Below are 25695 nucleotides of genomic sequence, written 5' to 3'. Positions count from 1 at the left end.
GGGGATAGAGAACCGATGAGAAGTTCTTAACAAGTTCTTTTGGGGGGAGAAAGAAGGCTTGAATAAAGAAGAAATGATGGGTTAGATATTTTCTAGGGTTGGAAAAGTTTAGGGGAGGTGTGTGTTTTTAAACTTTGCTATCAATTAAAAATAAAACATATTTATTTTTTCTTTTGTTCTTTTTTAACTTTGAAGATAAAAAGTACACTAATAGAATATAAAGAAATAATTGGGCTGTGTAAAGAAAAAAAAATAGAAATAACAGGGCACAAATGTAGTTTTTGTGTTTTAGCGTTGTCACATCTGTCAGATAAAGACACAATTATTTGTGTCTACACAAGTAAATGATCTTACTTTTTCTAAATAATTTGTCAGATGGTATTTATCATTTACATTAAATTGACATTTGGCACAATTCTTTGTGTCCAATAAAAATTTGTGCTTTGTGTAAATTGATTTAACACAATTATTTGTGTTTTATACAAAAAGAGCAGGAATAAAACTTATTTGTGCTCAATGTTAGAGAAAAGGGCACCATACCTATATGTGTGCTCTTAAGTTTGTGGTTTTTGACCAGTTTTTTAGTAGTGATATCATGGACTACACAAGAGAGTCTGATACAGTCACGTTGGACTAGTAAAAAACCGAAGCAAAACAACATCCTGGCGATCGATCGGTTTCCAGCCAAGACTCCTCTTTCTTCTTCCTTTCGCTGCAACTCCTTGGTTCTTCTTTGCATCCAATTGTGAGCTAACTCCGACATGAATTGCTTTGGTTTAGTTCAGAATGAAGCCTGCGATAGTATAATACTTGGAATGTTATGGAGATTCCTTCGGGTTCTCTCTTCTGTTGTTTGTTATAATAATAATAATAATTATTATTATTATTGACAAGTTACTAACCTATACTGTACAGGTAATCCATAGGCCTGGCCAATTGGAACCTGTAACTCCTGGAAGGAGAATTCTATAGAGTGGTTCAATAATCAAAGTGTGGGAGATTCCTTAATTGTGGAGCTACCTCCGGATTCTTGTAGCACCTTCATGGGGATTGTAGTATGTGCTGTCTTTGAAGAAGATCACCCAAGTCTAGCTGATGACCTTTCTGAAATTGATTATTTTGTAATTGAGTGTCGCTCCGGAGAAGAACTGCTTGCGGTTACTTATTTATCAAGAGGCCATGTTGTGTCAGATCACCTTTGGTTATCTTATGCATCTGGTAAGACTTGGAAGAGGCAATGCAGTTAGATGAAGATTTTATTCGAAGCTCATGTAGGGACCACAGACAGAAGATGATATTGCTCGGGTGTAAAGAAGTGTGGGTTGCGTTTGGTGCATGAGCAAGGGGTGGAAGAACTCGCCCAAATCATGATGAACCAATCATATTTATCAGATGCACAAGGTCAACAACGTGACGAGGACAATGGAGGTCCAAGTGGAAGTGGTAGTTCTCACCAAAAATCTCTCTGCTGCAAAAGCTATGCTCTTTCCAAAGGAGCAGATGATGATGTTGGTGATGAAGTTCGCGACAGAAAAAAGATAAAAAGATCGATGTGATTGGGGCTGACCTATGATTCCTCACTTTCAAAGCTCACATCTGCTGCATTTCAATATGAGTTGCTTCTTTTGCTGATTCTACATATTTTTTTTTGGATCTGACGTACTATTGTTTGTTCGACTGCTTGTTCTTCATTCTATTGGCCTTATTGTGTTATTTGGCTTTGTTCCTTGTTTTGTTTTAGGAGCAAATCTGAATTTTTGTCAAGTGAAAGGGTTTCTAACAAAACTTGTAAAGATTTTCTCCCTCTTTTGAACAACTGCAGTTTTTACGAAATCTTTCAACAGCAACAAATGGGGGGTGCCACTTTGATTTCCTTCTTAGGCCTTGCGGCGCCCTCCTATTTTTCGTTATTGTTGAAAAAGTTTAATAAAAACTGTTATTCTTAAAAGAGAACTAAATTTTTGCTAACTTTGTTGAGAACTCCTACTAAATGACTCCACTGTTATTGAGTCCACTGTTATATATTAAATTTATAACAAAAAGAAACAGAGGAATAAACAGTGAAATTTGACTTAAACTTTAAAAATAGGAAGAAAAAAGGAATCAAATGTTTAGGTTTTTTCTTTTTGGGTTAAATCAATATAATGCCTGAAATCAAAGTCTTTGTTGATTAATCATATGTTGAAATTGGTACAGTCTTTCCTTGTTCTTATATGCATAGATTCTAAGAAAGAACATTTCTGATCAACAAGACTGCTGTTGAAGCCAGCAAATCATTCACTGTAGCCAACTCAAATTTGGGGTCTTGATGCAGCATTTTTTATCAACTCGAGCGGATCAAAAGTAGTTGTGTGCTTATTGGCCAGGTTCGTGTGAAATTTGCTCATGAGACCTGGCTTTGTTATAATGGCTTGGTTCTTATACACAACTTATTTGACTATTTGAACTGCTCTGCTCTGTTCTGTGCAAGAGGGAATAAGCCAACAAGAATTCTCAATCAGACATTGATCTTATCTGAAACAGATCAATTGCTTTGTCGGAACTCCTCCCTTGTCTGCTTCACTTCATCTCTTTGATAGTTTGTGCAATCTCTTTCAGTTATGTTGTCTTCTCTTTTTTAGCATATCTCAGTTTAAAATTATGCAACTGAATGGAATTTGGAGAGGTTCATTAACATCACAATATGTCCAACAAGAGAGAAGCCGAAGCAAACCAACTCCTGGCTCCAGCTAAGGCAGACCAACAATCACAAACTTGTCATAATTTCTTTGATCATGGTTGGAAGATCAATCGATTAATTAATTGTTAAAGTCTTAATTGCCCACTAATTTTGTAATAACACATGCACAAGTGATATTAATAATTTTGATTGAGGAGTCTCTTCACCACCCATCTCTTTTTGTAACACTAAATTCCTCTAGCTCTGGCCTCTATATATAAACCCTTGGTTCCTCCCTTCCTCACACATCACATCGATCTCTCAATCATCTACAAATCAAGGGATCAAAGTCAAAATGGCAGCTTCCAACCTCTTCCTTCTCGCTCTTCTAGCTTTCTGGACCATGCCACTATTCATATCCACCACCACTGCTCGCTCTTTGAACTATAATCCAATTGGATCGAACCCGAACCCGAACCTCAAAGACAGGTTGAATTTGGATGAAGAATCTTCCAACTGCTGGGACTCTTTGTTTCAGCTCCACGCCTGTTCTGGTGAGGTTGTCATGTTTTTTCTGAATGGTGAGACTTACTTAGGGCATGGCTGTTGCGAAGCCATTCGAACCATTGAACATCAGTGTTGGCCTGCCTTGCTTGGCACGCTAGGATTTACAACCGAGGAGACTGATGTACTCAAAGGTTATTGTGATGAAGCCGATCATATTCAATCCCTTCCGGTGAGACCACCATCACCACCCGCAGCTGATAAACCTATTAATTAACAAAACAGTTCATCATTTGGAGAAGTTGGTTCCTCGAGAATTTGCTTTTTGTATTTTGTTTTGTTTCAGGGTAAGATTCATGTATGCATGTCTTGCTATTTTAATTAATAATAAAAACTAAGGTTTTGTTTGGTCTTGCTATATTCAATTCTAGCCTCTATAATTCGAGAATGAGTGTGTTGTATGTCTTCATCACTTATAATTTGTGATGTTATTGGTGTTAGAAAAACGACACATGCAATGTGAATGTAGTTCTGAAAAGGATAGATGGAGGCCAAAACAATATAATCAGGAACACCATTCATAAAATTTAAAATAAAAATAAAAATGGAATCTGTGATACATTTGCGTATTAAGGGATGCAATGGATACCTAAAGTCTTAGTCTAAAATATTTGCTTGCAAAGGACGAGACCCTTAATTAAGCGAAGCCTCTGACTCTGTCATCTGCACAAATGGCTTTACAACTTTTAAATTTTTTCTAATTACATTTTTCGTTTCTTTTCTTATTGTAAACAAAAGTTTTTATTTATTTCTCTCTTTATAGATGAGTTCTAAACGGATCATGAGTAAACATTGTAGAGAAAGGGAAAATCCTTGATGCCTTAACCAAAGTTTGGTGCACAAGCAAGATATGGAACAACTCAACCAAATCATGATGAACCAATCCATTATCAAGAGCCCTACTACTTGTCTCTCTTCTGCAATACCTATGCTCTTTCCGAAGAGGCATACCAAGAAGAATTAAATGATGATGATAATGATGTTGTTGACGAAGCTCAGCCCAGAAAAAGAAAAAAGATCGATGTGATTGGGACTGACCTATGATTCCTCACTTTCAAAGCAAGAGGCGTCACAGCTGCTGCATTTCAATGTGAGTTGCTGCTTTTGCTGATTCTACTTTTCACTTTTTTGGATTTGACGTACTATTGTTTGTTCCACTGCTTGTGCTTCGTTCTTTTGGCCTTATGTTGCTCTAAGTTTTGTTTTTCACCTATTGCTCCTTCATTTGGTTCTCCCACTGTATTTTTATTTGGCTCTATTCCTTGTGTTTTTTCATTCTTTTGGCCTTATGTTACCACATCTTACAGCAGGGGGTGCATAGGACTTTTGATTTGGAGGGTAACCACTCTGATTTGCTACTTAGGCCTTGCCCCCTCTTATTTTTTGCTATTGTTGAAACGTTTAATAAAAACTGTTATTCTTAAAAGATGAGCTAAATTTTTGCTAACTTCGTTAAAAACTCCTCCTCAAATATCTGCACCTCAATACTTGAAAGGCCAATAACATTGCTCTCACAATTGATATTATTAGTAAGTCACCACCATCTCCGATTACTACTATCTTTGGTGTTCGGTGGTTTGTGATATTCATTGATGATTGTACTCGGTTAACTTGGCTTTATGTTATGAAGCATAAAAGTGAAGTTGGTTCTTTATTCAAGAATTCTTACTAGATGATTCAAACTCAATATTCTTGTTCGCTTAAAGTTGTTCGTTTAGATAATGGAGGGGAATTTGTTAACCACACACCCGCAGACTTCGTCATTGAAAAAGGCATTCTCCATGAAACTACTTGTCCACAGACTCCAAAAGATAATGGTGTCGCTAAACAGAAAAATCGCCATATTATTGAGACTACCCGAGCTCTCCTTATTGGGGAAGGGGGGTGGGGGGAGTGTTCCCCAAACCCTTTGGACCACAGAATTTCAGTATGCTATCTACCTTCTTAATCGTATGCCTTCACATGTTTTGGGCTTTAAAACACCACTTCAGACATTGGCTACTCATGTTCCTGTTTGTTCCCATCTTAATGTCACTTCGCACATTTTTGGTTATGTGGCGTATGTCCATCTCAATAAGTCTCACCAAACCAAGTTGGATCTGTGTGGCCTACACTGTGTCTTTGTGGTTTTTGCACCTCAACAAAAGGGTTACCAGTGTTACCATCCCTCCAGTCACTGCTTTTATGTTACCATGGATGTTACATTTATGGAGAGCAAGATATTTTTTCTATCAGACATGCCCAATCATGTCCTTCAAGGGGAGACTACAATAAAAGAAGCAGATAATTGGTTTGAGGTAGAAATAAGGGGGAAAGAAGCACAAAATAATGCGATGGAACTTGAGCCACTCAGCTTAGCCGAGCTGAGCCAAGCAGTTGTTGGAAGCAGGCTACCAATAGTCGAGCCAAGCCGAACAGTCGAGCAAAGCCGAATAGCCCAGTCGAACTGGACATCAGCGATCCCGAACTAGACAGCAGTGACCCCCCTCTCTCGGACATACCTACTCATGCTCCACTGAACATCCCTAAGGTAAGTCCTTCAGATCTCAATGCTTCTCAAAATATTGTTGAACTTATGAAAAAATTACCTGCACGAGCAAACATGGGAATACCACTAGATAGATTCTCACTAGAAGGCAAGGTGAAATATGCTATTGTTGATTATGTCTCCACATACAGATTGTCTCCTCAAGCTAAAAATTTGTCAGTCAGATGGAAAGAATTAAAATTCCGAATAGATTGGAAGAAGCGTAACTGTTTGGTTCTATACGCAAAATCCATGTGTGGACTAATTGAATGCCCCGGAACCCGTTACACATGAAAGAGACTAGGAGATGGATTTATACTATACGATATAAAAATTTATAAATAAAGTATTTATTATAATATGAATATGAACTCTAATAGCAGAGCAAAAGAAAAAAAAATATCATATTCAATTAATTGAGATGAAGCCTCAAATTTAAACTAATTATTTTATATTTGCAAGGGGCTTTTAGCTCAAGTGGTTAGGAGAAATAGGATCAGTTTGGCATTGTTGTGCTGTGAAAATAATATCTTTCAAATTTTCTACATGAGAAATCAGTTGTGAAGGAAAGTAATTTGGAGTTTGGTAAACTATATAGTAAAAGTGATGTTAGTACAAATTTAGTTTCTGAGTGTTTGGTAAATTTTTATGTAAAAGTGTTGAGTGATGTGTATAATGACTAAAAAGGACATGACGTTGAAATGGTTTTTTATTTATTTAACTATTCGGTAAAATAAAAAGAACTTTCACTTTTGATCTTTATACAATTTTTTTCTTTATGTTTCTTAACCATCACTGCTTCAAAATTATTTCAATCATGAAATAAATAAAGTACCATATTGAAAGTTAATATTTGAAAGTTAACCCAACATATTCCATTCATAAATAATATAATGCCAATTATATAATCAATAACAAAAATTAAACTAATTATAAACACATAAACATATACAATTTCTCCGTGGATGAACTCATTAAACTTGTGGTTATATTATTTCTCAATGCCTCCATTTCTTATTTTGCTCGACCATGTTCTTACTGTGCATAACCTTTGTCCAATCTCTTCATCTTGGATGTCACATAGACAATCTCCACTTCCATCTTGCTACAACCAAAACATCTATAAAGATATAAGCACAATCATATCAATGCTATGCTATCACTACTACATTTTTCTATTTGCGCGACGATAGTTTGCGCGACGAAGACAAAATCGTCGCATAAAAGATCATCGCGCGACGGATAATCATCTGCGTAGCGCAAAGAAGAGCGACGAAGAACTTTCGTCGCATAAAAGATCATCGCGCGACGGACAATCATATGCGTAGCGCAAACAAGCGCGACGAAGCAATTTCGTCGTATAAAAGATCATCGCGCGACGGACAATCATATGCGTAGCGCAAAAAATAGAGCGACCAATAAATTTCGTCGCGCCAAACAACTTTGCGCGACAGAACAAACGACCGTCGCGTAAAACAAGGGGAAAAAACCGCGAACAAACATTCTGGCGCCTAATTCTTGCGCGACGACTGAACTTGTCGCAAATGACATCTTTGCGCGACAAAACACTATCCGTCGCGCAAAGTACGATATACAAAACCATTAATCCTAAGCCTTAATTTTAATTTTGCCATCTAAATCATATATTTTTCATTGATTTTAGTGAAGATCATCATTCATACCCTTTTAATTATGGGAATGGTAGAGGAGAATCTTTTTTTATGGTTATTAACCTCCATACGAATAAATTTCAGGGTTATCAATTTCCCTACAAAGAGAACAGCGCGAAATATGTTTTTAAACTAAAAAGTGTTCATTCAACTCTAGAAAACTAATTTCAACGATCCAACCGTTAAACGTATTTGTATATACTGTGAGATTGTATACCCCAAAAATCGCAAATAACAAATATTCAGAGATCTAGAAATGGGACAAAATATTCAAATGTTATAAATCAACACGTTTGCGCGACAACTGATTGCGCGACGAGGACGTATTAGTCGCGCTAGGAACTTTTGCGCGACGATAAGTTATTCGTCGCCATATGATGTTTTGCGTGACCCAAAAATCCATACGTCGCGCAAAATAAATTGCGGGAAAACAAACAGTGTTCCAGGTGTTTCGCGCCAAAACTTTGCGCGACGAAAATAAAGTAGTCGCGCAAGGAGGCTAGCGTGGCTGCGTGCGTGTAAAACTGAACTTTTGCGCGATGGAAATTCTCTATTGCGCGACTAAATTCTTGTGCGACGAAACGATTTTGGCGTCGCGCAAAGGTGTGATGTTGGCAGCTCTTTGCGCGCCAAGCATGTCGATGTTGCGCGACGGAATTTGGCTTGTGCGACGAATAATATATTCGTCGCGCAAAGATGTGATGTCGGCAGGACTTTGCGCGTCGCTGAAATGGAATTTGCGCGACTTATTTATTTGCGCGACGAATTAAGCCTTCGTCGCGCAAAGCCGTCTTCTATAACAGATTCATTTCAGCCATTGCAGAGGCAAACTGAAAAAATCAGTTTGCCTCTGCTTCTGCCCCTCTCTCTCTCCGTTCTCTCCATTTTCTCAGGTGCAAATCAGTTCAGGACATATTGAAGAAGGTATTTTATTTGTTTTGTATTTATTTAAAATATCAATTTAATTTATTTATATATTGTTTTTGTGAAATTATATTTGTATTCTGTTGTTAAATTATGCACGGCAATGTACGAAGTTAATTGAAATTAACTTCATACATTTTTTATTGTAAAGCTTAGTTCCCGTTCGAGGTTAGTTGGACCGCGCATGGGTGGGTAAACCACGACTACGGTCCAATTAATTCTTGAATTGTCCCATATTTTGGACAGTTTGGAAATGTATAGTTGTGTCACGTAGTTTACAGCTACAGGATTAGGTTTCGATTGTGGAGATTTCGGTGTCATCTCGGTACGTTCTTCGGGTGGTACGTAGGGATTTGATATCTACGGTACACCTCAAGAACTGTAGCGAGATGCTGCCGAAATTCATCCACGTCGAAATCTAATCTCATGTAGCTGTAAATTACGTGGCATGACTATGCATTTCCGAATGGGATAGGGCCCTTACCAGAGGCATAAGGTGACGTTGTGATTTTCTAAGAATACAACATAATTGTTGTATTGTGATTGTGGTTCCAGGAATTATGAGCAGAAGGTGGATACAGAACCCTAACAGGTGCGCAGACGAATACTTGGATGGAATCGAGGAATTTATTCACTTTGCACGGTCACACAACCCGAGTGCAACTAGAATCAGATGTCCTTGTAGGAGGTGTAACAACATGTTGTGGGATACAATTGAAAATGTTCAATTTCATTTAGTAAGGAATGGAATGATTGAGACATACAGCAGGTGGAACCATCACGGGGAACAATTAGACATTGGTTCGTCTTCAAGGGCCACAAGAGTGGACAATGTTGAACCTATTGTGGATGCTAATGAACAAGTCATGGATATTATACATGATGCTTTTCCATTTGCATCAACCAGCAGCAATCAGGAAGGGGAAGATGACGTGCCTACACCAATGGATAGTGCAGAGTTTGAACAGTATGAAGAACTGTTAAGAAATGCCAACCAAGAGTTATATCCGGGGTGCGAGAGCTTTTCCGTTCTTACGGCGATTGTGGAGCTAATGCACGGAAAAATAAAGTATCGTATGTCGAACCTGTGTTTCGATTACTTTTTGGGGGTTTTCAAGAGAATGCTTCCGACGGACAATTGTTTGCCGAAAGACCACAGACATGCACATAAGATGTTGAGTGGTCTTGGATTGGGTTATGAAAAAATCCACGCTTGCAAAAACAATTGCATGTTATTCTACAAAGAGTATGAAACATTGGATACATGCACTATATGCAATGAGTCGAGGTTCAAACAGACGTCTCAGAATAGAATGACTAAGGTTCCACAAAAAGTGATGCGTTATTTGCCCCTGAAGCCAAGATTGCAGCGATTGTATATGTCGACGCATACTGCCACAGACATGAGATGGCATAAGGAAAAACGGGTAGACGACGATGTGATGCGGCATCCTGCAGATGGGGAGGCATGGAAAGAGTTCGATCGAACGTTCCCCGAGTTTGCTGCTGATCCCCGAAATGTTAGGTTGGGACTTGCCACTGATGGATTCAATCCGTACGGGGTTCTAAACCAACACCACAGCACTTGGCCGATTTTCGTATTTCCATATAATTTGCCGCCTTGGAAATGCATGAAAAAAGAGTACATGATGATGACTGTTTTGATAACTGAGGATCCTGGCAGGTCAATCGATGTGTACTTAAGGCCGTTGGTTGATGAGCTCAAGGATTTATGGACCAACGGTGTGCGTACGTACGATAAATCCACTGGGAAGATGTTCACTTTGCGGGCGGCAGTTATGTGGACTGTGAATGATTTTCCCGCATATGCAATGGTGTCGGGGTGGAGCACAAAGGGTTATATGGCATGCCCTGTATGCAAGGAAGATGTAACTTCTGGTTGGCACGCTGGAAAAGTGTGTTACCTTGGGCATCGAAGATGGTTGCCATGGGACCACGAGTGGCGGGAAAAGGATAAAGAGTTCGACGGGAACAAAGAGCGTCGCGCAAGACCTAGAGAATCGTCCGGTGATCAAATCTTGGAAAAGCTTAATGGTTTGGATTTTGCTCCGTTTGGGAAAATAGTTAGTCGGACAAGACCTGCTACACATATGAACTGGACGCACAAGTCTATGTTTTTTGAGCTTCCATATTGGTCGAAACTAAAATTGAGGCACAATCTCGACGTTATGCATGTTGAGAAAAATGTGTTTGACACATTGATAGGAACTATTCTAGATATCAAGGAGAAGACAAAGGACACGATAAAAGCTCGTCTTGATTTGGAAAGAATGGGCATACGAAGGGGTTTATGGCTGAAAAGGGGCACTGATAAAGCTATAAGAGATCTTGCATTTTTTTCAATGAAACCGAATGACAGAAAAGAGTTTCTACAGTTTGTCTCGTCTGTTAAGTTTCCTGACGGATATGTTTCTAATATCGCACGTTGCGTGAATGTTGACGGGGGTAAATTTACTGGACTCAAGAGCCATGACTGTCATGTGTTTATGCAACGCCTACTTCCTGTGGGGATTCGACACCTATTGCCGGAAGATGTAGTGAAGCCAATCATATTGTTGTCCAGATTTTTTTCCCAACTGACGGCAAAAACGTTGCGAAAGACAGACATTGATCAGTTGCGCCATGACATTGTCCAAGTCTTATGCAAGTTTGAGATGATATTTCCTCCAGCTTTCTTCACGAATATGATTCATGTGATGGTTCACTTACCAGAAGAGGCATTGCTTGCTGGTCCAGTCAACTATCGCTGGATGTATCCAATAGAAAGGTATATAATCATCATCATTCGTGTAAGCATCATTATCTCATGCTTCCTACTTGCTAATTTGCATCTTTTCATTTTATTTTGGCAGGCTACTCGGAGAGCTGAAAAAAAGCGTACGCAACAGAGCGAAGCCCGAAGGATCAATTGTAGAGGCTTGGGTTCAATATGAGGCGCTTACTTTTTGTGGAATGTATTTAAAAGCGTGGACACGGCTTTCAATCGACCTCAGCGCAATAATGACGGAGGTGTGAGAAATGAGCAACTTTCTGTTTTTGCCCAAAGTGCACGACCCTTTGGAGATCCTGTACGAGGAGAGTCGTTTTCCAAAAATGACATGGAGGTGGCGCATTGGTTCTTATTGAACAATTGTGATGAGATAATGCCATATTTAGATGAGCATGAAGAGATGATGAAGCGAGAACATCCATCGCATTTGTATTCCAAGAAACACCGTGAATTGTTTCCAAAATGGTTTTTGGAATATGTAAGTTTTAAGTGTTTTGTAATTGACATATATATTGTAGTATTTCATTTTCTCAAACTAACATGTGAATGTTGTTGTATAATATTAGGTGAATAAGTTGAAATCAGATAATTCCCCCACTTACAGTGAAGAGTTGTATAACTTGGCATTCGGCCTAATTCGAGCTGAATTATTCTCGGGTTGTCATGTTAATGGCGTAAAGTTTTTAGGGACTGCACGAGATGACAAGTTGTGTACGCAAAACAGCGGTGTCCATGTTCCAGGTGGAGGGGAAAGTACGGACATTGATTTCTATGGCAAACTCACAACTGTCGTGCAATTGCTTTACAAAGACCGATACCAAGTCATCATGTTTAAGTGTCGATGGTTTGATACAAACCCAAATAGGCAGGGAAGTGTTAAAATCGATCAAGGGTTACTATCTGTGAACATGAACAGAACTTGGTACGATGACGACCCATACATTTTGGCAAACATGGCAAAACAAATTGTCTATGTAGATGACCCTAAAGCAAGGAGCGGGTGGAAAGTTGTTCAGCAAATGGATCACAGGAACGTATATGCTATACCAGAACTAGACCCATCTGACGTCAATGTAGCTGACCAACGGTCAGAATCTGGCATGGAAAATGATGCGGAAACGCTTCGCGATACAAATGTTGTTCAGGAACCATTTCAGCTCGAAGGAGTGTCTTCAAGAGAAATACCAATTCAATCCATTACAATTGACCTCGGTGATCTTCCTAGATACGATGTAGTTATGGAGGAGGAGGAGGAGGAGGATGAGGATGAGGATGATTGGGAGACTGAAAGTGATGATAGCGAAGACAATGAAGGTTATTATAGTTCGGATGATGAATAATGCAATTTATTTGTTGCTTCATATGTTTTAGTATTGGTAATTTCTTGTAATGTAATTACGTTAGTGTAAATATATTGGCAACTCTACTTTTGTTGAATATATGTACTTGTTATATCTAATTTCCAATTATATATGTATGTGGAAAAATAAAACGAAGTTTAAAAAATTTGGATATACTTACTGAGAAGATTAATGTAAAAAGCAATGAACTCAAGTCATTCATACTTTTGTAATTAAATTATTTTACATATAATTATGGCGTAAATGCAAATTATTACGGTTACGAAATGAATCTCGTGTCTGAAAAGTTGCACGTCTTCCCAATTGGTCAGCGACATCTCAAATTGAGAAAGAATCTCAATGCTCATGTACTTGAGTTGTACTAAAAAAAAAAAACTTTTGTCTAAAACGACCGGTCGTCATTTTTGCGGGACGGAAATCTTCATCCGTAACTGTTTTTGACTTTTGGTCCGCTTAGTGTTGTTTGTTTTTCTGTGCTGAATCCAACCGTATACAGAAATCGAAATTTGAACATACGGTCAGAAAGTTATAGATTAAAAACTGAACAGAGGTCGGAATTGCAAAAAAGGGCCAAAGAATCTGTTTAAAAACGACCGGTCGTCTCTGACCGGTCTCATTTTTGCGCGACGAATACTATTATAGCGTCGCGCAAGAGGGTTTTGCGGGACGAAAACTTTCGTCGCTAAAGTTAACAAATATGCAATAATCTTTGATTAATAGAAAATAATCCTGCGCGACGAAAATATTTACCCGTCGTAAGAGGAGGTTTTGCGGGACGACGGATTTCGTCGCGGCAGTTAAAAAATATGCAACAAATTTTTGAAATAATAGAAAATAATCTTGCGCGACGACAAACTTTACACGTCGCGCAAAAGACATGTCCCTAAAAATCTCAACTTAGTGCGAAATAACAGAAAGAACGTTGTGCGACGAATACTGTCGTCGCGCAGATAACTGCGCGACCATGTATACGAACTCGTCGCAATAATCGTTTAAAAATTATTTATTATTTTCTGTTTCACTTTGCGCGACGTATATAATCGTCGCGCAACGTTTGTTTAAAAAAAAAAGTCGAAATTAAACTGTAAATATTTTTAAATGAACATCAAATTCAGTTACTATATTCATACGGGGTCAAGGTTTGTAGACGTAAAAAATCATCAAATTTGGAGTTAAATTAATCGTTCAAATTTCATTTTTCATTTGTAACCGTCGAAAATGTTGGTCCCGTTACATCATGTGTGAGTGTATATTTTTCCTAAATTTTGGCGTGTACGATCTCTGAGTATAAACCAACAACTCTACCGGTTGGATCGTTGAAACTACTTTCCTAGAATCCGTGTGTCATGAAAACACTATATTAAAAAAAAATGAATACATTTTGTATATGTTTGTTAAATAGAACATACAATTTTGTGGTATCCAGTATTGTAAATATCTTTAAATGACGATCCAATTCAATCATTGTATTCATATACAGTAAAGGATGTGCACCCGTACAAAATCATCAAAATCGGAGTTAAAAAAACCGTTAAATCGTGATTTTTAGTTTATAACCGTCGAAAATTTTGATCCCGTAACATCATCTATGAATCTTGCATTTTTTCAATTTTTGGTGTGCACGATCTCTAAGTATAAACAAACAAGTTTGACGGTTGGATCGGTGAAACACCCATCGTACAATGCGTAGCCCCATTAAAACAACATATTCACTAACATTTTATATTGTTTACTGTTTGTACTTTGCGCGACGAATATGTATGTTTCGTCGCGCAATAAGTGATAGCGCGACGTAATGAAATTGCCGTCGCTCAATGTACTTCTCAGGATTTAGGGTTCTAAAAGGGTTTAGGGTTTAGGGTTTAGGGTTTATAGTGCGCGACGATTTTGTTAATGTCGTCGCGCAAGTTCTCAAATTTTGGCGGTTGTAATCCCGCGTATTAAAAAATGCTTGCGCGATGCCATTTAGTTATCCGTTGCGCAAAGTAAGAAATTTAACATTGCGCGACCGATGTATTTTCGTCGCGCAAAGACGCAAACATTTAGGGAAAGAAACGCGCAGTTTTGGTCTGTCTTCAACCTCTCTCACTCTCTCAGTCTCGACATCAAAATCGCACCCTCCATTTCCGATTCGAACCCTAACTCGCAGCCGCTCTCTCTCCTTTCCCTCTATCTCAGCCCTCTCCATCCCTCTCTCCTCCGTCCCCACTTATCCCTCTCAGTCCCTCTCTCCCCGGACCCCTCTCATCCCTCGCATTTCGTGGCTCCTCCGGCCCGCTCTCTCTCCTCCGTCCCCACTCATCCCTCTCAGTCTCCTCCGTCCCCACTTATCCCTCTCAGTCCCTCTCTTCTCCGTCCCCTCGCATCCCTCTCAGTCCCTCTCTCCTCCGTCCCCTGTCAGTCCGTCGCCTCCTCCGTCTCCGCTCATCCCTGTTAGACAGCGGCCCCCCACTCTTTGTCTCGCTCGCCACCGCCGAACTGCCGTGCTCTCCGGTCTCCCTCGAAAACCAGTTGGTAAATTTCCCAACGCTCCCCGATATATATTTTTTCAATTTTTAAGTTTTATTTCAGAAATTTTCGGATTAAGTTTGGAATTGTTTTGCTGTTTCAATTTGTATATTTATTTTGTAATTATTTAAATTGCTGCTTAGTCTGATGGTTGGTTAGGATTTGTATTGGATTTGTATTGCGGCATGTGAGTCTGATGGTTGGTTAGGATGTGAGTGTTTAAATTGCTGTTTCAATTTTGTTTTTTTATTGGATTTGTATTTTTTTTTTCAGATTTGTTTTTGTATTGAAATTGCATTGTGGTGTACGATTTGTGAATTTGTAGGTGTATTGTTGTTAGATTTCAGATTTGATTGGAGCATTTGCTGCTGTTTTTTGTATTTTTATTAATTTTCGGGGGCTTTAAACTATGTGCTACTAACCAAACTATTTCAAAATTGGGCAGCAATTTGATTTTTCTTTATTATGTGCTTCTGATTTTTGTAATATCATACATGTTTCTATTTTGTTTGCTTTAAAAAATGTGCTTCTGTTTTTTGCCATATAAAGAATACATGTTTCTGTTTGTTTTTTAAATATTGAATTTGTTGTTCTTTAGGCTTTGAGGTTTTTTTTTTTACAAAATAATAATTTTACCCAAGGATGTTTTTTTAATTGTAAGACCTTATCAGATGTCACAACTTATCAGACGTCGTAAGACGGTGATGACTTCACCTAGTTCAGCTCCCCCGACTGCGGTGTCAGCTCCCACTGGTGTAGCACAGTCGCAGGACATGCCAGTTTCTCCCCACGTCTCCCGGGCCCCGGTGTCATCAGAGTCATCAGTGGCGCAACCAGTTAGTGCCAGGCGGCGTCACCGGCCTCCCAGCACGACCGACACCACGTCGCCATCTGCTGCTAGTGCGTCGGGGTCACAACCAGGTAAAGATTTTCCTTCAACTCTATTTGTTTTAGACCAAGAATGTTAGTAGGATTGGTTATTTAATGTTAATTTTATATTTCTTTGCAGCCAAGAAGAACACCCGAGGACCCTGTCGCCAGTTGATGACGGCCAAAGTCACCCGGGTGAACAACAGTCGTATCAACATCGCATACGACGCGCGACATCGGGCTGCACCAACGGCTGACCAGCACAGCTCGTTGGCCCATGACATTGGATCCGTCGTTCGGACTTATTGCCCGATCAAATGGAAGTCCTGGAGGGTCATGCCTGATCAGGTGCGGATGGAGATGTTAGGACACCTGTCGGTATGTATTTTATACATTTTCATTGTTTTTCCCTTCAAATTTTATTTCTAATATTTAATGTATGTAATGAATTTATTTTAGACAAACTACAATTTGGAGAACGTCGGCGAAGAGTTGTTAGCCTACATCAACAGACTCTTTGCTGACAGGTACAAGCAGTGGAAGAGCGACCTGCATCACCATTTTCAGGCATATGATGATACGCAGGTTGCTCTTCAAGAGGGTTGCCCGAAGGAGCTTGAGGGCCGGGAGGATAGTTGGCAGTGGCTCTGCGGTCATTTTCAAGAGGCCGATTATGTGGTATTTTTATATATTAAATTGAAACTTATTACATGTTTCTTACTAATGTGTATTTAATTTTTTATAAATTCACTTTCAACTAATACTTTTTATTTTTTGTATAACAGAAGAAGGCCAAAGCAAATAAGGGCAATAGGCAGAGGAAGACTCTTCTCCACCATTCAGGTTCCAGGCCCTTCTCTTATAGGATGGAGGCGCGGCGCCAGGTAATAATACAGTCGTTTTTATTTATTTTTTAATATGTCATTAATATTAATTTGTTTTTTTCGTCCTAACATTTTTTTTTTCTGCTCAATTTAAGGGGGGGTCCAAATTCCCAGAGATTGACGTATTTGGCGACGTTTATGTTCGACCTGGGAATGAGTTGGCGGAGTCCCTTCATGTAAGTAGCCTTTAATTTAAATTATTATGTAAGCGTTCAAGTTTTTATAGTTATTATATGAATGTTTTAATTCATATTTTATGTTATGTTCAACAGACGACTATGATTGAGAGGAGCCAGTTGGTTCTTCAGGAGTCCGCCTCCCAGCTTCCTCCCGATACGCCGCTCGAGTCCGTGGTTCCTCCATCGGATGCAGGGTTTCAAATCCTGACTGAAACCTTGGATCAGAGTCTCGGGAGGCGCTCAGGGACATATTGTCGAGGGATGGGGAATGCCAGGCAGCGGCCACCTAGACCCCGTGAATCATCAGAGTCAAATGAAGAGGTGACTGCTTTGAAGACAGAGGTGGCGGACCTCAAGAGTCATTTGTCTCATATTCTACAGTCCCTCGCTCACTCCGGCATTTCAATCCCGCCTTTTACTCCCCCGTCGACCTCCGAGCATGGCAACCACACCTCTCCCCCTGTCAACAATGTCCAGACCTCCGAGCTGCATTTGCCAGACGACAATGTAGATCTTGGAGGGTTGTTTGATTAGATTTTAACATTCTTAATTATATTTTAAATATTTCTATTGTACTAAATACATTATGTTATCACATTTTACATATTTCTCTTTATTACCTTTTTCTAATTGCAATTTCATTTCATTAAAAAAAAAAAACCAAATTTTTTTTTTTTACCAAAATAATTCAATTTAATTTTAAATTAAAAATAATATATTTATTTTTTACGCGACGATAGTTTCCGTTGCGCAAAATTTTAAAAAAAAATACACAACCGTAAAATTAAATTTTAAAGAATTTATTTTTTTTGCGCGACGAAATAATTTGTCTCTCTAAGTCAATGCGACAAAAATATATCGTCGTGCAAATATTTTAAACACGAATCTACTCGTCGCAAAATACCTGCGCCACGAATGTTACTCGTCGCGCAGTGTCCTTACAACGACTATATTTCGTCGCGCAAATATTTTAGACACGGATATACTCTCGTCCCTCTGCTTTAGCGCGACGACAGTTTCCGTCGCGCAAATTGTTTTTGAACATACACAACCGTAAAAATAAATTTTAAAGAATTTATTTTATTTTGTGCGACCAAACTATTTCGTTGCGCAAATATTTTAATCATGAACACACTCGTCGCACAGTACCTGCGCCACGCATGGTAGTCGTCGCGCAGTGTCCTTACAACGACTATATTTCGTCGCGCAAATCTTTTCGACACGAATATGCTCTCGTCCCTGTACTTTTAGTGCGACGCTTATGATTCCTCGCGCTATGTTAATGCAACGAATGTATATTCGTCGAGCAAAACTTTGACCGACGAAATATCTCATCGTCCCGCGAAATAACGTGCAACGAAGGTTTACCGTCGCTCATTTTGCGCGACAATTTTAATATTTTCGTCGCGCAAAGTGTATCTTTACGATCTTTGCGCGACAAATTTTGCGCGACGAATATACTGTCGCATTACTATTTGTGCTACACAAATGTACTTTGCGCGACCAAAATTCCTTCGTCGCGCAAATAGAAAAATCTAGTAGTGTATGTAACTGTGACTGACTTGCAAACCAACTTATTACCTATGTCAATTTGCCTCAACAGAGAAATTCATGCTAAGTTTATACATTTCCAAGGCTAATATAAAAATTCCAATATCTAGACAAATATCAGCCATTTTCTTAAATGATTCACCTAATATAACTAGTTGCAGAGGCAGGCCAGAGTCTCAAAGAGACACTGGCTACACAGAGAGAGAGAGAGATTAATAGAAAAACTCAGAACTCAAGGAAAGCCTTTTTTCTTTGCTTTCTCAATTAAGAGCATTCACAATCATGCTCTCTATTTTTTAGTTAAATTTTAGCTAAAAATATATAAAAGTTATTTTAGAAGCTCTCTACAAAATTTAAACTCCAATCATGCTCTCTAGTTTAGGAAGTCATAAATGCTATAACTTTTTTTTAACTGGCCCATCTATATTTAAAAAGAGTGCTATTATTTCCACACACCTGTCCTATTTTCCCACCCACCTTATTTTCAAAATTTTAAAGACAAATTTACCATTTTGTTAAATTACTTCTAAGGACTTTAGGAAAAAAAAAACATATATTAGTTTTTTTTTTTAAAGAAAAAAAAAAGGTACGCAAAGGAAACTTGCAAGATAGGAGAAAACAATTGCATATGCAAACCTGCACACAACTGCAACATCAAGGAAGCAATGCGATGAACTCATCATTCATCAACTTATGGCAATTCCCCTTTAGAATAAAATTTAAAAAACGAAAAGAAAAAAAAAAAAAAAAAACCCTCCCACCCCAACCCCGATGGCAATTCCCCTTCATGGCCGCCTCTGCCGCCTCCCTCTTTGTTTCTATTCCTGTCCCCATCTCTCTTTCATGTACAAAGAACAATCTTATTTAACATTTGTTGTTCATTTTCAAATTATGCCTTTTTCTTCATTAACATCAACAACGTAATCTTAATCTCAATCCTTCATTCTTTTCATATGGGTCGTCTTCATCTTCCTCAAAATTAAAAGAATAAAAAAATCAAAAAAATAAAACATCGTACAGAAACCACCAGCCATCACAAAACCCAGCACTACCTTCCCTGGTCGATGCCTCCCACCACGAATCCTTCAATTATATGAGCGGATGTGATTTGCAAATAAGACTTCTTGGTGGGATATGGATTGTAGGTCCAACTAAACCCCAATATATATTCCTTGTTTTCTAAAGAGAGAGAGAGAGAGAAGAAGAAGAAGAGAAACAAAGAGGAAGAGGGAGGGGTGGTGGGCGGTGGTTGATGGTTCTTTTTCTTTTCGATTTTTATTTTTTAATTGTTTGAATTAATAATTTAGGGATAATGATGGGTGGAAAGATAGGATTGTATTTTTTCAAATTTATATGATAGGTGAAAAGATAAGGTGGGTGGGAAAATAGGACAGGAAAGTAGAAATAGCAGCACTCTTAAAAATTAATTAGCATTAATTAAAGGTTTGAAATACTCATTAAATAAAGAAGCATTAAATTATAGGGAGCCACTAGGAGTCTTTTCTCTCTCCTCAGATTTAGGAGCTCCTAGAAGTCTTCCTATTTTAGGAGGTGAATAGAGAGCATAGTTGGAGTTGTATTTTTCCAATTCCTCCCTAAAATTTGTCTAAGGATGTGGTTTAAGGAGCCCATTGTGGATGCTCTAACAACAAAAAAGAAAAGCACAAATTCATCCCAACAAAAAGATGCATTTAACACACAAGCATATTAATTAATTTTTATACCAGAGATATTGGGAAAAAGTTAATTAATTTTTATGCATTCGAGATCCTACGTTCCCCAATCTCCCAATATCTCTTGTATAAAAATTAATTAATTAGTTTATATTTATATTAAATGGCACTATTATGAATATATATATATATATGATGGTCTCACCATTGAAAAGCCAATGTAGACCAGATACTTTGTTAAGTCAATTTATACTAAAGATGGGATTGACAAAATGAACCATGACCCCATGATGGAAATTAAGAAGTTAACACGTAGCACAAAAAAAATAATTATTTTCTGTCATAGAAAAATAAAGAACAATATATAATATAGAAATTAACACCAAGTAAACGATATTATTTATTATTAATAATGAGAAATAGATAGATACATAGCGTGCTAAAGGGAAACACGATGGCTCACTCATATAAGAAGTACACATAAGCACTCAACAATTATAACATTGTTGAGATCAAACATCACTCATAGCAGATTTAGAAGAGATGATGGTGCTTCTTTCCATGAGACTCTTCCTCTTTTTCCTTTGTCTCTTTCTTCTCATGATGCTCATGGAAGGCATACCCACCAGACCCAACTGCAGCTGCTGCAGCAATCTCCTCTTCTATCTTGTGCCTGTGGGCTTGCTCTGGGTCTTTCTTTTCCTTGTGCTTCTCATGCTGCACATCAGATCATGATCATTATTAAATTAAATAAGAGTTAATTAATTAGGGTCTGGTATTTTAATTGTATTATATGTCTCAGCTGGACCATTGTTAAATGAAAATATCTTTATAATTTTGTGAAATTATTTCTGGGACAGATCTTAATTACATTAGTCTCAGAAAAGACCTGGAAATTAACAAACATTTGGTGGCCTCACATAACATAATCCTTACATACAACCGTTGTATACAATGATCTGCTTACGAGGCATAATAATTAGTTATTGAGAGATGCCTTGAAAATGTAAGAATATTTCTGTTTCCCTCTTTTCGGCCGGGTAGGCCGACGGAAGGAGTTTTTGGTCCTTCTTCTCTTGAGATGCGTAGGCGTGCCACCACCAAGCCACTTGATGGCTTGGATGGAAAAATCGTGTGAATGTGTTTGCGCTTCTGACTTTTAATCAAACGATTGATCGGCCAAGCAAGGAACCTCCTCTAAATGATTATTACCCAATTCAAGTCATAAGGGGCAACATTGGAACAAAAAATGATTTTAAAAATAAAATAATAAAAAGATTACATTAAAAAAATATTAAAAAATGAATGTAATTCTATGTGGCACAAAAGTCAAAGGACTTGGATCAAAGTCATCAAATCTGAGGATTAAACCCAACTCCTCAATAGGAATTTGGATCTATATAAACTTTTTTAGTATTTATAAGTGTGCTGGTGCCCAACTTCTTTTCCTCAACTCTTCACTCTCTCCTGTCACATGCTCAAATATAACCTTTTAGGTTAAAAATGGTTTGATTTTTTTAAGGAAGGGGAAAACTTTATCAATGTCACATCTACAATTTATTATTGTAAAACAAACATTTAAGAGAAATCACATCTCAAAATTTTCCAATTTGTCATGCGTGTTGTACATGCCACATACTCTAAATTAGGAATTTTGAAAAATCAAAATAACATCTCTCTTAAAATTTTCTTTGAGTGACAAATTGAAATTAGTATATTAGTACAAATGACATTTCTAAAAATTTCCCCTAATAGTAAATATCTTAAAGTTGGACACTCTTGCTTTTGCCACGTGCCATACCTTGGTGAACGATTAGGATTTGTTGTCCTCTCTCTCTAAATCGAATGTAAAGAGATAGGTAGATACCCATCTAAAGTGGGGTAATTTTGTTATATATTTTTTTATATAGAAATGGAATTATTTATAGAACCGAAATAGCTTATATAGAACGACATGATAGTAAAACAAGACCATCCTGGCGATCGAATCGGTTTCTGGCCAAGACTCCTCATTCTTCTTCCTTTCGCTGCAACTCCTTGGTTCGTATTTGCATCCAATTGTGAGCTAACTCCAACACGAATCGCTTTGGTTAAGTTCAGAATGAAGCCTGCGATAGTATAATACTTGGAATGTTATGGAGATTCCTTCGGGTTCTCTCTTTTGTTGTTTGTTATAATAATAATAATAATAATTAACAAGTTCGTGCAATCTCTTTCAGTTATGTTGTCTTCTCATTTTTAGCATATCTCAGTTTCAAATTATGCAACTGAATGGAATTTGGAGAGGTTCATTAAGAACAGTAGCCAAAAAGAGAGAAGCCGAAGCAAACCAACTCCTGGCTCCAGCTAAGGCAGACCAACAATCACGAACTTGTCATAATTTCTTTGATCATGGTTGGAAGATCAATCGATTAATTAATTGTTAAAGTCTTAATTGCCCACTCATTTTGTAATAACACATGCACAAGTGATATTAATAATTTTGATTGAGGAGCCTCTTCACCACCCATCTCTTTTTGTAACACTAAATTCCTCTAGCTCTGGCCTCTATATATAAACCCTTGGTTCCTTCCTTCCTCACACATCACATCGATCTCTCAATCATCTACAAATCAAGGGATCAAAGTCAAAATGGCAGCTTTCAACCTCTTCCTTCTCGCTCTTCTAGCTTTGTGGACCATGCCACTATTCATATCCACCACCACTGCTCGCTCTTTGAACTATAATCCAATTGGATCGAACCCGAACCCAAACCCGAACCTCGAAGCCAGGTTGAATTTGGATGAAGAATCTTCCAACTGCTGGGACTCTTTGTTTCAGCTCCACGCCTGTTCTGGTGAGGTTGTCATGTTTTTTCTGAATGGTGAGACTTACTTAGGGCATGGCTGTTGCGTAGCCATTCGAACCATTGAGCATCAGTGTTGGCCTGCCTTGCTTGGCACGCTAGGATTTACAACTGAGGAGACTGATGTACTCAAAGGTTATTGTGATGAAGCCGATCATATTCAATCCCCTCCGGTGAGACCACCATCACCACCCGCAGCTGATAAACCTATTAATTAACAAAACAGTTTATCATTTGGAGAAGTTGGTTCCTCGAGAATTTGCTTTTTGTATTTTGTTTTGTTTCAGGGTAAGATTCATGTATGCATGTCTTGCTATTTTAATTAATAATAAAAAGTAAGGTTTTGTTTGGTTTTGCAATGAGTGTGTTGTATGTCTTCATCACTTATAATTTGTGATGCTGTTGGTGTTAGAAAAACGACACATGCAATGTGAATGTAGTTCTGAAAAGGATAGATGGAGGCCAAAACAATATAATCAAGAACACCATTCATAAAATTTAAAATAAAAATAAAAATGGAATCTGTGATACATTTGCGTATTAAGGTATGCAATGGATGCCTAAAGTCTTAGTCCAAAATATTTGCTTGCAAAGGACGAGACTCTTAATTAAGCAAAGCCTCTCTTTGACTCTGTCATCTGCACAAATGGCTTTACAACTTTTAAATTTTTTCTAATTACATTTTTCGTTTCTTTTCTTATTGTAAACAAAAGTTTTTATTTATTTCTCTCTTTATTGGTGAGTTCTAAACGGATCATAAGTAAACATTGTAGAGAAAGGGAAAATCCTTGATGCCTTAACCAAAGTTTGGTGCACAAGCAAGATATGGAACAACTCAACCAAATCATGATGAACCAATCCATTATCAAGAGCCCTACTACTTGTCTCTCTTCTGCAATACCTATGCTCTTTCCGAAGAGGCATACCAAGAAGAATTAAATGATGATGATAATGATGTTGTTGACGAAGCTCAGCCCAGAAAAAGAAAAAAGATCGATGTGATTGGGACTGACCTATGATTCCTCACTTTCAAAGCAAGAGGCGTCACAGCTGCTGCATTTCAATGTGAGTTGCTGCTTTTGCTGATTCTACTTTTCATTTTGTTGGATTTGACGTACTATTGTTTGTTTCACTGCTTGTGCTTCGTTCTTTTGGCCTTATGTTGCTCCTTCATTTGGTTCTCCCACTGTATTTTACTGTATTTTTATTTGGCTCTATTCCTTGTTTTTTTTCATTCTTTTGGCCTTATGTTACCACATCTTACAGCAGGGGTTGCATAGGACTTTTGATTTGGAGGGTAACCACTCTGATTTGCTACTTAGGCCTTGCCCCCTCTTATTTTTTGCTATTGTTGAAAAGTTTAATAAAAACTGTTATTCTTAAAAGATGAGCTAAATTTTTGCTAACTTCATTAAAAACTCCTCCTCAAATATCTGCACCTCAATACTTGAAAGGCCAATAACATTGCTCTCACAATTGATATTAGTAGTAAGTCACCACCATCTCCGATTACTACTATCTTTGGTGTTCGGTGGTTTGTGATATTCATTGATGATTGTACTCGGTTAATTTGGCTTTACGTTATGAAGCATAAAAGTGAAGTTGGTTCTTTATTCAAGAATTCTTACTAGATGATTCAAACTCAATATTCTTGTTCGCTTAAAGTTGTTCGTTTAGATAATGGAGGGGAATTTGTTAACCACACACCCGCAGACTTCTTCATTGAAAAAGGCATTCTCCATGAAACCACTTGTCCACAGACTCCAAAAGATAATGGTGTGGCTGAACAGAAAAATCGCCATATTATTGAGACTACCCGAGCTCTCCTTATTGGGGAAAAGGGGAGGGGGGTGGGTGTGGGTGTGGGTGGTTGGGAGTGTTCCCCAAACCCTTTGGACCACAGCATTTCAGTATGCTATCTACCTTCTTAATCGTATGCCTTCACGTGTGGGCTTTAAAATACCACTTCAGACATTGGCTGCTCATGTTCCTGTTTGTTCCCATCTTAATGTCACTCCGCGCATTTTTGGTTATGTGGCGTATGTCCATCTCAATAAGTCTCACCAAACCAAGTTGGATCTGTGTGGCCTACACTGTGTCTTTGTGGGTTTTGCACCTCAACAAAAGGGTTACCAGTGTTACCATCCCTCCAGTCACTGCTTTTATGTTACCATGGATGTTACATTTATGGAGAGCGAGATGTTTTTTCTGTCAGACGTGCCCAATCATGTCCTTCAAGGGGAGAATACAATAAAAGAAGCACATAATTAGTTTGAGATAGAAATAAGGGGCAAAGAAGCACAAAATAATGCGCTGGAACTCGAGCTGCTCAGCTTAGCCGAGCTGAGCTGAGCAGTTGTTGGAAGCAGGCTGCCAATAGTCAAGCCAAGCCAAATAGTCGAGCCAAGCCGAACAATCGAGCAGAGCCGAATAGCCCAGTCGAACTGGACATTAGCGATCCCGAACTAGACAGCAGTGACCCCCCTCTCTCGGACATACCTACTCATGCTCCATTGAACATCCCTAAGGTAAGTCCTTCAGATCTCAGTGCTTCTCAAAATATTGTTGAAATTATGAAAAAATTACCTGCACGAGCAAACATGGGAATACCACCAGACAAATTCTCACTAGAAGGCAAGGTGAAATATGCCATTGTTGATTATGTCTCCACATACAGATTGTCTCCTCA

General features: G+C 38.3%; 1 pseudogene; it reads left to right on the top strand.

Moving 5' to 3' along the window:
- Positions 1 to 3014: 3014 nt before the first annotated feature.
- Positions 3015 to 3754, top strand: LOC110745914 (egg cell-secreted protein 1.1 pseudogene; annotated as a pseudogene).
- The last annotated feature ends 21941 nt before the right edge of the window (positions 3755 to 25695 follow it).

This window comes from Prunus avium, chromosome 6 (assembly GCF_965620075.1).
Source record: "Prunus avium chromosome 6, drPruAviu1.hap1.1, whole genome shotgun sequence".
Lineage (NCBI taxonomy): Eukaryota > Viridiplantae > Streptophyta > Magnoliopsida > Rosales > Rosaceae > Prunus > Prunus avium.
The sequence above is the reverse complement of the archived record's forward strand: the minus strand, read 5'-3'. Positions and strand labels throughout refer to the sequence as shown.